This window comes from Python bivittatus, unplaced genomic scaffold (assembly GCF_059951505.1).
Source record: "Python bivittatus isolate LINGU-HERP-01145 unplaced genomic scaffold, Pbiv_v1 ctg000840_np1212, whole genome shotgun sequence".
Taxonomy (NCBI): Eukaryota; Metazoa; Chordata; class Lepidosauria; order Squamata; family Pythonidae; genus Python; species Python bivittatus.
In genome coordinates this window covers 43,206,112-43,216,705 of record NW_028277113.1, presented here as the reverse complement: position 1 = coordinate 43,216,705, position 10,594 = coordinate 43,206,112, and the positions used below count along the sequence as shown (strand labels likewise).

Sequence of the window (10,594 nt, the reverse complement as noted above, 5' to 3'; positions counted from 1 at the left end):
TTTGCTATCATTTTTTTAAAAAAATGCTGAACTAATTGGAGCTTGCTGAGAAAGCTGCCAAAATAGTATAAAGTGAATCATCTCTGGCATAAGCCACTTCAAAATATGTCATTTGCACATTTTTGCCTATAAACTGTCTTGAATGGCACACATTCAGTTGTCCAATTCCTCCTATCTACTTCTCTTTTCTGTTCCCATTTCTCTTTTCCCTTTCTTTACCTCTGGTTTCTTTAACACCTGCTAGCTTTCTTTCATTTAACTCTGTTCCTGGACATCACAAAGGGAATCAGGCAGGCTAATACATTAGTTATTTCACTGAAGCGCTGGACTCTGAAGAGTTCTGAAAACTAAGAGTTTGACAGATATAATATAGAGATTCCTGCCTTCCCCAGTCTTTCTGAAAAGTAGGAGGCCTCTCCTTTTCTAAAGTGCTTCTTTGGAAGAAACGTATCATCTCCTTTTTTATTAACTAAATTGGGCGGGCTAGATAGAAGTACCAAAGTAGAAGTGTTCTGCTCACATATATTTGAAATGCATGTTCATAAGATGATGCATATTTTTCAGTGAGCAAAGGCTTTCATGTTGTAATTATAAAACATCAGATTATTGACATTAGGCTTTGTGGAGGGACACCAACTTTCAAAGAATAATTTGACCTTCTATTGGCATGGATTGTTTCAACTCACACAAGAACATTGCTACCACCTTCTTACCAGTTCCATGAAAATAATTACTTCTGCTTTGATACAGTGATAAACTGAATTTATAATCTTGGATTTTTCCCAAGTCACAATCTTGTTATCTTTGGTTTAATGGCTGAAAAAGTAAACTGAAAACTTTTATTTCCACTGCTACCTGTTGTGTTTCTCACATGCTTTATTACAGATCCAGAATCAAGAAGCATAAAACAAGAATCACTCTCTCCCCCTCTTCTGAAACTCAACAGCTGGTCAAGATGGCTGAAATTCAGCCCAACGTTCCAACTGAGTTTGGTCAAAACTCCAAACATAAAGAAATAGAGTAAGTCACATTAAATTGCTTGCTACTTTAACTACAATTTTGCATGATTCATAACTTTCATTTCAACTTTTAATTGATGCAAATAAAAATTTATGTGCATGATGTGAGGCAGGAAGGTCTAGATTTGAATAAAAGATTTCATGCCTTAGATAAAAAATGATGGAGCTGAAAAAAATGAGTGATTGAAACACATGAAACAAGACATTCTCAGATTTAAAATTCTGATAAACAGCTTGCTACAGATGTGAAAACCATTTGGAAAATGTATGTATGTATGTATGTATGTATGTATGTATGTATGTATTTATTTATTTATTTATTGAATTTCTCCCCCGCCCATCTCCCCCCAGTGGGGGAATTCTGGGCGACTCACACAGAACATTAAAAACAAATATATATGAATACATAAAACATCAATTTAAAAACATTTCTAAAAAAGGGAAAGGAGAGTCCAAGAAAATGAAAAATCTGGGGCTGAAGACAGGAGGCCTCTATGGGGCTATCCATCCCCATGCTTGAGGTATTCCCTCCCCACCCCAAGCCAAGTGGCAGAACCAGGTCTTCAAAGCCCTATGGAAGGCCAGGAGTGAGGGGGTCAATCACACCTCTGGGGGCAGAATGTTCCAAAGAGCGGGGGCTACTGCAGAGAAGGCCCGCCTTCTGGACCCCACTAATCAAAGTTCTTTTACTGAGGGGGTCTGAAGCATCTGTGTGATCAGGGGAGAAGGGTTGAAGTCAGAGGGGAGAAGCTGTCCCTTAGATAACCTGGTCCCATGCCATGTAGGGCTTTAAAGGTGATAACCAACACCTTAAATTGGACCTGGAAGCAAACTGGTACCCAATGCAGCTCACGGAACAGTGGTGTTACATGGGCCCTCCTTGGGGCTCCAAAAATAGCCTGCGCGACTGCATTCTGGACCATCTGACTTCACAGAGTTTAGAAGCAGAAGTTTTTTAGTCACTAAACAAAAATTATACTTTTTTGTTTGTTTAATGCTTGATATTTGTGTCAGGAAGATTTTTGATTGAGAGACCACAAAGGTTATAGCTCTGGATCATCAGAAGTAAAGTGGTAGAATAAATACATACAATCATACAGATCTAATATTATATGTATTTAATGGAGCTACATTTTTAAACTATGCATTATATATTAAATTATTACATTATTTTTTTCACACACACTTACCAACATTCATCTTTATAGGTAGGTAGACCATCTTGGTTTTTGATGGTATTCCTGTACTATATTTTGAGCATGTATTAACCTGAAGTCCTAGCAGCAATAGATTTGGAAGGAAGGGGGCTTGAAGGAAAGAGGGGGGACGGTAAGAATTTGTTTTTGTTTTTGTTTAGGTATTTTTTTTCTACTTTCCTGTACTTTTAATTAGGTTTTCTCCTTTTTTCTCCCTTTTTATTTGCTATTTTTGAGTTCCTTTAAAAAGTTTTTTAAATATTAGACATTTTTTTTTCTTTTCTTTCCCATGACCCAAATAAATATTGGTCTTTGCAACTTTTCTCTTTTCTTTTTTTAGTCTTCATTCAGCATGACCTCTTTATTTGTTTACTGGAATGTAAAAGGTCTTAGATGTCCTTCCAAGAGATATATAGAAATTCATTCCTGAAGAGAAATATCTCTTAACTAGGAGATAGGTTGGCCAAGTATATGTCAGTGGAAATTTCAAACTTTCTGGGGTGTACTTACTTTGATTAACGAGTGTTCAGCATTAGTGGTAGAACAAGAACAATGCAGAAGGATTTTTTTAAAAAATATTGGTAATTAGTTTTAATAAACATATTGCCATTTATTGGTTGTTATTTTCCCACTAAAGATTATTCAGATATATTACAGAGATGTTTTGAGCATATTTTTATTTTATGTGGATCAGATCATTGTGGCTGGAATTTTAATAACATTTTAGATCCTTTCATCATAATTCTATTCTACTTAAGTTTAATATTGTACTTAAAATATTACAAACATACATCAGAATCAGTTATATGACAACTTTTAAATCCTTCTCAAGAAGAATATGGTCTACAGATTAATTTTCTATACATAGAAACTCTGTGAACTTAATGGTGGTTTGGGACATCTTTAAAACATATATATAGTATGTGCTTGTATGATTCCTTGTGCTTCATGGAAAAAGAAAGAAATACATACATACCTCAAATAAGACAATTGAATGGGGGGGGGGAGTTAAGGAATTTTTTGATTGAAGGAACTTTTGAAGACAACTACATCAAGTTATATAAAGCTTTTATGCATGCTAACTTAATTCCTTTTATGCACTTGGTACAGAATATTTATTTAATCATATAAAACAAAGATATTGGGAACAAGGAGAAAGACCTGTAAACTACTGGCCTCATGACTGAAACAGCTAGAACAAAGTAATATTATTGTTATTATAAAGGATACTGAGGGTAAATATATATATTTTCTTAGTTAAATGTTGATACCAAAATAGTAACTGCAACCACATCCAGCAGATTATACATAATCCTCCATTAAATTATCTATCCTGCACAGTCTGGTTCTATGAAAGGTAGACAAGTATCTAATATTAGATTATTCATTGGTATTTTGAATATTCATTCAGAAACATTGAAATAAACAGTCTTGATTTTATCAGATGTGAAAAAGCCTTTGATTAGTGCAGCAAAAATTTGTGAAGCCATTTTTGCCAAATATGTTTTTTTTTCTTTTTTATTTAAGCATGGTACTCCAATCTTTCTATGGTTATTACAAATTACTCAGTTATTCATCTATAAAAATGCCTCCTGAAACTCATCAAGGATGCCCTTTTTCTCCTCTTATGTTTAATTTGACATTGGTGTCATGGCCTGCCTTACAGACACACTAAAGAGACTTTGTTATGTATAAGTGGTGGCACTGAATATAACTTTTTTATATGATGGTGATTATTATGTTTAATTGACAAATATGAATGTTCCATACCAAAACTTTTTAATATTTTGCAACAGCCTGGTAAATGTAATTGTAAGTTTCATATACTTCCTACAGCCTCTATTATAGTGTTTCTCAACCTTGGCAGTTTGAAGAAGTGTGGACTTCAACTCCCAGAATTACCCAGCCAGCTGGGGAATTCTGGGAGTTGAAGTCCACACATCTTCAAACTGCCAAGGTTGAGAAACACTGCTCTATTGTTTCTACTGAAATTTGTAAAGTTGGGGTTTTCGTTGTACAAATTCTTTTAACTATTCTGGAATAATGATTCCAAGGAAAATTGCTTTGTTGGTTGATGTATTTAAATATATCAAATTGTTTATCCCAAATTAATATTCAGTTCAATATATATATACAGATACCCAGTGTGATATAGTGGTTAAAGTGCTGGACCCAGTGGAGAACCCCAGGTTCTAGCACTCCTTCAGCCCAGGACGCTCACGGGGGGGGGGGGACTTTGTGCCAGTCATACTCTTTCAGCCCAACCTACTTCATAAGTTGGTTTATTTATATAGAGAAAAATGGGGAGAGAGGAGCACCATATTCACTGACTTAAACTCCTGAATGAAGGGCAGGATATAAATCTAATGAACAAATAGAATTGTTTTATTGTTGTAAGGTGGCAGGAGTGATGTAGTCAATTATTATTGTTGTTAGTTTCCTCTTGCACTTTTATGTATTGCTTTACTCCCCCCCTTCGACTGCCTCTGCCCTCTGATTTAAGATGTCCTCATGGGAGCAGGGTTTTTATGATACTTTCCCTTGAAGTATAGAAAGGCAAAGAGGCTACAATGAAAGACAAGATACACCCCAACATATATTTCTAATTATTCTGAAACAGTGTAACTGTTGACTTAGTTACCCTAAGTTCATAACAAGTTCATAACCAGCAACATTTGAAATGAATGCTCTGTAAGTCCAGACACAATTTATTTACAGATACTGAACAAAAAACTTTTTGGAATGCATTAAAGATGTATGGGAGGTTTATATTTGAATAATGAAATAAATATTTCATTTGAATAATTAAATATATTTGAATAACGAAGAGAAGCTACACATTCTGTCCCTCACTTTTATTTAATTATAGATATATCATGCAAATAGACTAGAACATAATTGTGTGGCTAAGTTTAAGAGAGATGAAACAAGGAATTAGTTTTAATCTGTTAGTTACATAAAAATATCAGCAGCCCTTCTAAACGTGTGGCATTCATTGGAAGGAAACCAGGCATATCTTGTTGAATATTATTTTCCTCTTCATATTGTTTATGAACAATGTATCTTCATGAATAAACTGTTACATTTAATGTGTGAATAAAGCAGGACTTTCTCCCCTATTAAGTAATGTTAGATTTTTTTTAAAAAGTCAAAATTATTCCAAAAATGTTCTTATTTTAGAAAAGGAATTACTGTATATCTTCCATGTATAATAAACCCATCAGTTTATGTGGCTAATTTCTTCATGAAAACATTTCAGGATCTGTTCCATTAGTCCTTGTATGAAGTTAATTTCCAAAAGAATTCAACAGAATGTACATTTGGAAGAAAAAGATCTAACACAGAAAGATTGTACTTCTTCAGCCATACCTTGGTTTATTTAGCTGCATTTAACAGTAATGCTATATCATAAATAATTTGCACGGTTACCCTATTACTCAGAAGTAAACTCTGTTGTGTTTAGTTGGATTAGTAAACAGTTCCTACTTTATTCTTAGTATAGTATTTTATAAATAAGAAGAAAATAAGACACTTTTTGCCAGTTCAGGAGGAAGCTGATGCCAAGTATTTATTTTCATTGACATGTATCATTTCAAACCAAGGTTAAGACTGCCAAAAATAATCTTAAAACAGCTGGAAGAATTGCTAGGCTGACATCTTGCAGATGGCTTTCATTAGGCTCATTTCACTCCTAGGTCTTTAAGTTGTATGTTCTCACCCAGAACAACTGAAAAACAAACAGGGCTACCATTTGCCTCCGCAGCCCACATCTGGTACCTCTAATCATAGAAGCTGCCTAATATTGGAACAAACCATTGGCCTTTCTTCTGCAGCTTTTTCATTGAGGTAGGACAGTTGTCCAGATACAGCAGTCAAAGGGTTTCCTGGCCCTATGGTCTAAGGTCCGTTGTCCAAAGATATCATAAATGTAAACCTCCTAAACTGGAACTTTTTAAGGAAAGTCATAATACCAGTGAAACAGATTTTTGCATACGCATGATCCCAAGTTTATCCTTAGCATTTCCATGTGGGCTGGAAAAATCCTGCCTGAAATCTTGGCTTAGTTTAATTAATTTGCTCTGTTCCTAAGCACAGATACGTGTCTTCCTGGATGATTTTTATACAAAGTAGATATACTTTAGTCATACTTCAGTAGTTAGCGGAGTCAGTTTCTGGTTGTGCTCCATACCTTAGCAAGGAATCTTCTGCATGCTGGAGCTTCCTTACACTGCTGCTAGCTGGGCCTTCTGAAGCAGAAACAAAAAAGAAAGTCTATCAAAATTACCACTGGACTCTTTCTGTTGTAAAAAAAGCTTCATTAATTCACTCTTTCTTATAATTCAGAAAAATGATGAACCAGGCAGGGAGTGATTTCTCCAGACTCCCTAGGAGCTGGGCCAACTACTTCCTGATCAGGATTTGGACTTGTGCAGGGAACTGAGTTGCAGACATAGTGGGGTCACTTCTCTTGTCGTTTTTAGCTGGCCTGATATTGTCAGATGACGTCAGGTGAACAGAGAAGACAAGCTGGAAAAGAAGATTGGGGGGTTTGACCTAGTTACAGACAAACAAACAAACAATCCCTTATTGTTTTCTGAGATATATTTGACTTATTTTCTGAATTAAGTTTGAAAATGTTGAATAAGCAATGAGTGATAATTACTAAACTTTCTACAAAACAAAAGTGGCTCAAGGAAAAGCAGACCCTTGGAGCATTTGGTGAGATTTGCCCTTTATGGTCATAGGCTGCCAGTCAAAAACATCAGCATTTGGGCAACGTCTGAGGAACCACATGACCAATCACTGGTCAAGGGATCTGGCATTTAGTACTATTGTTTTTACAAGTCGTCAGTGTGTTTTGATTTGAACAAAGGTGTGGACAAGCTGCTTCTTCTAAATGAATTCAGACTAATAGGATTAACAACATTATTTACTTTGCCTCTGTAAGTATGTAATGCATAGCAAAATTCTCACTTCCTTGTGTTTTCCCAAAATAATTCTAGTGTTCACGCTCTATTAACCATCATCCCTTGGACCGGCAATAAAAATTATACAAAATTCTGATTTTCCTAGTGTGCATAGGGCACAGAAGGGCTTTTCAGTTGTAACACCCAAAATATCAAATGACACATTCTGGTAAGGCATCAAAACCATCTTATTCCAAAAGCATTATTAACAGCCTATAAAATAATACCATACAGTACACATTTGCTAGATGTAAGCTCCATTGTACTCAGTGAAGTTTGCTCCTACTGAAACATGTATACAATCACACTATTAATGTATTATAAGCCTACTGTTGTTTATATACTGGTCATATCATTTTCCTAAGCAAGTTCTTTATTAACTGAAGTTTCTAAGCTGCCTTGAATGTGTTTTAATCTAAAAGTGTGGAAAATAAATGCATTCAATAGTTAATATGGAATGATAATTATTCTTTGACAGCGTTCAACTGGATAGCTTTCATATTCCAAATTTAAATCAGTCAGGAGATTCAAACAAAGCACTTGGATTAAGAAATCATATTCAAATTTCAACTGGCAGAAGTCTCATAACAACATATATGTTTTAGCCTAAATTTGATTTTTATTTATTTAGAAATAGTAGTCCTGAAATTGCTGTCGGAGCCTGAAATTCTTTGAAAGCAACACAGAATTGTTATTTTGACATACATTTGCAGATGTATGTTCTAACACGTTATTCTATGAGCCAAGTCTCAAAGTGCTAGTTAATGTGACTTAGGAAGCCATCTGTAGGATGCAAGCCATTTTACACACATCCTTTACTTGTCCTGAATGCACAAAAGGGAAGTGTTAATCACACTGTTAATACCCCTAAAATAAATAAAACAAAACACTGTATTTAAGACAGCCAACGCTGTGGTCCAATGAACTTTGTTATACAAAATAATGCCCTATGGCTCAGCTGTAAGTCTGATGGGAGCTGCCTGTCCTGCAGATTTTTTTTTAATACTAAAATTCACGATTCAATTTAATTCAAGGCTGAAAGCCAAAACTGCTGTCTTTGTAAATCACCATTTGAAGGCTTCAGATCCTGATGTTTTTTTAAATTATTATAATCTAGGTATATTTATTAAATATTGCTAATATATATTGTTGTAGAATTGGTTAAATGAGATTTTATTTATTACAAGCTGAACATTCAGCTGAATGTTCTAAAGTACACTAATTGTCTTGAACTGTTCAATTATGAACATCGGAATGAATGGATTTCACTCTAGCTCTGTGATAAAGCTTTGTGCACCACCAAGGCTGCAGTGTAACACAAAAACTTACAACATAGTGACAGGAGTTTAGCCAGCCAGGCTTCCTCAAGGTCTTCACTCTCCAAACATGAATTGCAGGATTTTTACAAATTTTATCAAGACCAGCACCTATCAGGGTGAAACTAATCAGTGTTAGGTTAAGAATATTGCCAGTATGTAAGCTTTATCAAGCAAGTATTTGGAGTTGCTCATGTATTTGGATATTATAATCACAATATGTGACACTGTATTTATCAATTCAGAATACACACGCACGCACGCACGCACACACATCCATCCATCCATCCATTGGTGTGTATGTGTGTATTAAATTCTGGGGGTGGCTGGTGCCTTGATGACTCTCCCTGACTGCCTGCCAATTTTATATCTATTCTTGGATCTATTTATTTTCTATTTATTAATATTATCATATATTGTAATTTTAATTGATTTTAACTGTTTTGTAAACTGCCCAGAGTCATTTCAATGAGATGGGCAGTGACAAATTTGATATATAAATAAAATAAAATAAATGTATACACACACACACACACACACACATATGTATATGTGTGTGTGTATACATACATACACACACATACATACACATACAGTGTATATATATATAGTGTGTATATATACAGTGTGTGTGTGTGTGTGTATACAGTATATATATGTATATAAGTATATGTATATGTATATATATAAGCCAAAGGATGAAAAGAAGAATAATTATCTGGAAAACAGCATTCTGAGAAATACGTAAGATATAGGATGTTTAAGAAAAGCAATATTTGTTATATAAACTGGTAAGATCAGCTTCTCCTAGATCAGCCTTCCCAAACCTGATATCTTCCAAATCTCCATTAGATCCAGCTAACATGGCTAACAGGCATTCTAGCTTGAAAACATGGGAATTTTATGCCATCCTATGTGGAGGGCATTGCATCAAAAAGGCTGTCCTAAATTAAGGTGCACATGGAAATGTAGCTATTTACTAGCGTTTGCACAAATATTTGCATACAGGTATTAATGCAAAAGAAGTATACCAAATGCAAAGTTTAAATGCAAAGAAAAACATAGAATTATCTATACTTTAATATGCAAATATAAATGCTGGTTTTTAAAACCTGGAGATTAATATGGATATGAAATGAAATGCAAATGTGGCAGGAAACAGGCTGATATAGGATCACATAAATGAATTAATAGGACCCTTGTGGTGATTTCCCTCATCTGAATTTGTACTTCAGAATTTGGAATTCAAATTTCATTTATCTTGTTTCACCATTATATCTTGGAAATTCTGCAGAATACTGGGGATTACAGTCTGGACGGCTGGAATGAGGAAGAAGTGAAAGATTCTAACCTCACTTCAATAACATTTCCATTACAAATTTAATTTCTCCTTGCATCAAGCTCTGAACTAATACATAAAATTATTTGTGATAGAGAGTACATGTCCCAAACAAACAAACCATCACAAAGGACAGTGACCAAGATAAAGGATCAAACAAGCCTATCTGTTGCACTAATGGAAAAAGTAATCAACTATTCCTCTCCGTATATTCTTTTGTATGAATCAGTTACTCCTCATCATTTGAAGAAATTTGACTCAAACAGACAAATGAAGAAAGGGTAGAACTTGTTCCTCTCCCTCAAATTTGGATCAACATGGCATGAAGCTAGTTTCGCATTACCTACCATAAATGTTCATAAAGTGCAGCATTTTCTTTTCTTTCTTTCTTGTTTTAATAAAAAGAAATGGCTATTATTCTAGGTATCAAGTTTTACTCTAAGAAATGCCAATGGCATGATACAAAATCAGCCCTTGGCATTTTAATTCATATCTGCTGAGAGAGATCTCACTGATCCCTCTGCAGTGAATGCTCTTTCATTTTATCCTCAAGGATACCCTGGCATATACTGGTGAATACCACCCAATCTCTTGCTGCACCTCTATCCTGAAAGACCATTTTAAGAATGAATAAATAAATATAAATATTTTGGAAGCAAATAATACTATGCATAGTGTTTTTAACAATTAGCTGAGCATAACAGCAATCAGACAAATTAATGATCCTGATTTGGTTTGTCTCACAAACGGAATCTGT

The 10,594-nt window shown here is 34.7% G+C and overlaps 1 long non-coding RNA gene across 1 annotated transcript in view; it reads left to right on the top strand.

Annotated features, from left to right (window-relative positions):
* The first annotated feature begins 888 nt into the window (after positions 1-888).
* The window catches only part of LOC148213740 (uncharacterized), a 29,081-nt gene continuing 19,375 nt past the window's right edge, over positions 889-10,594 (top strand). Inside the window, exon 1 of the long non-coding RNA XR_015794115.1 lies at positions 889-1,020. This is a non-coding gene — a long non-coding RNA (uncharacterized LOC148213740). The remainder of the gene's footprint in view (positions 1,021-10,594) is intronic.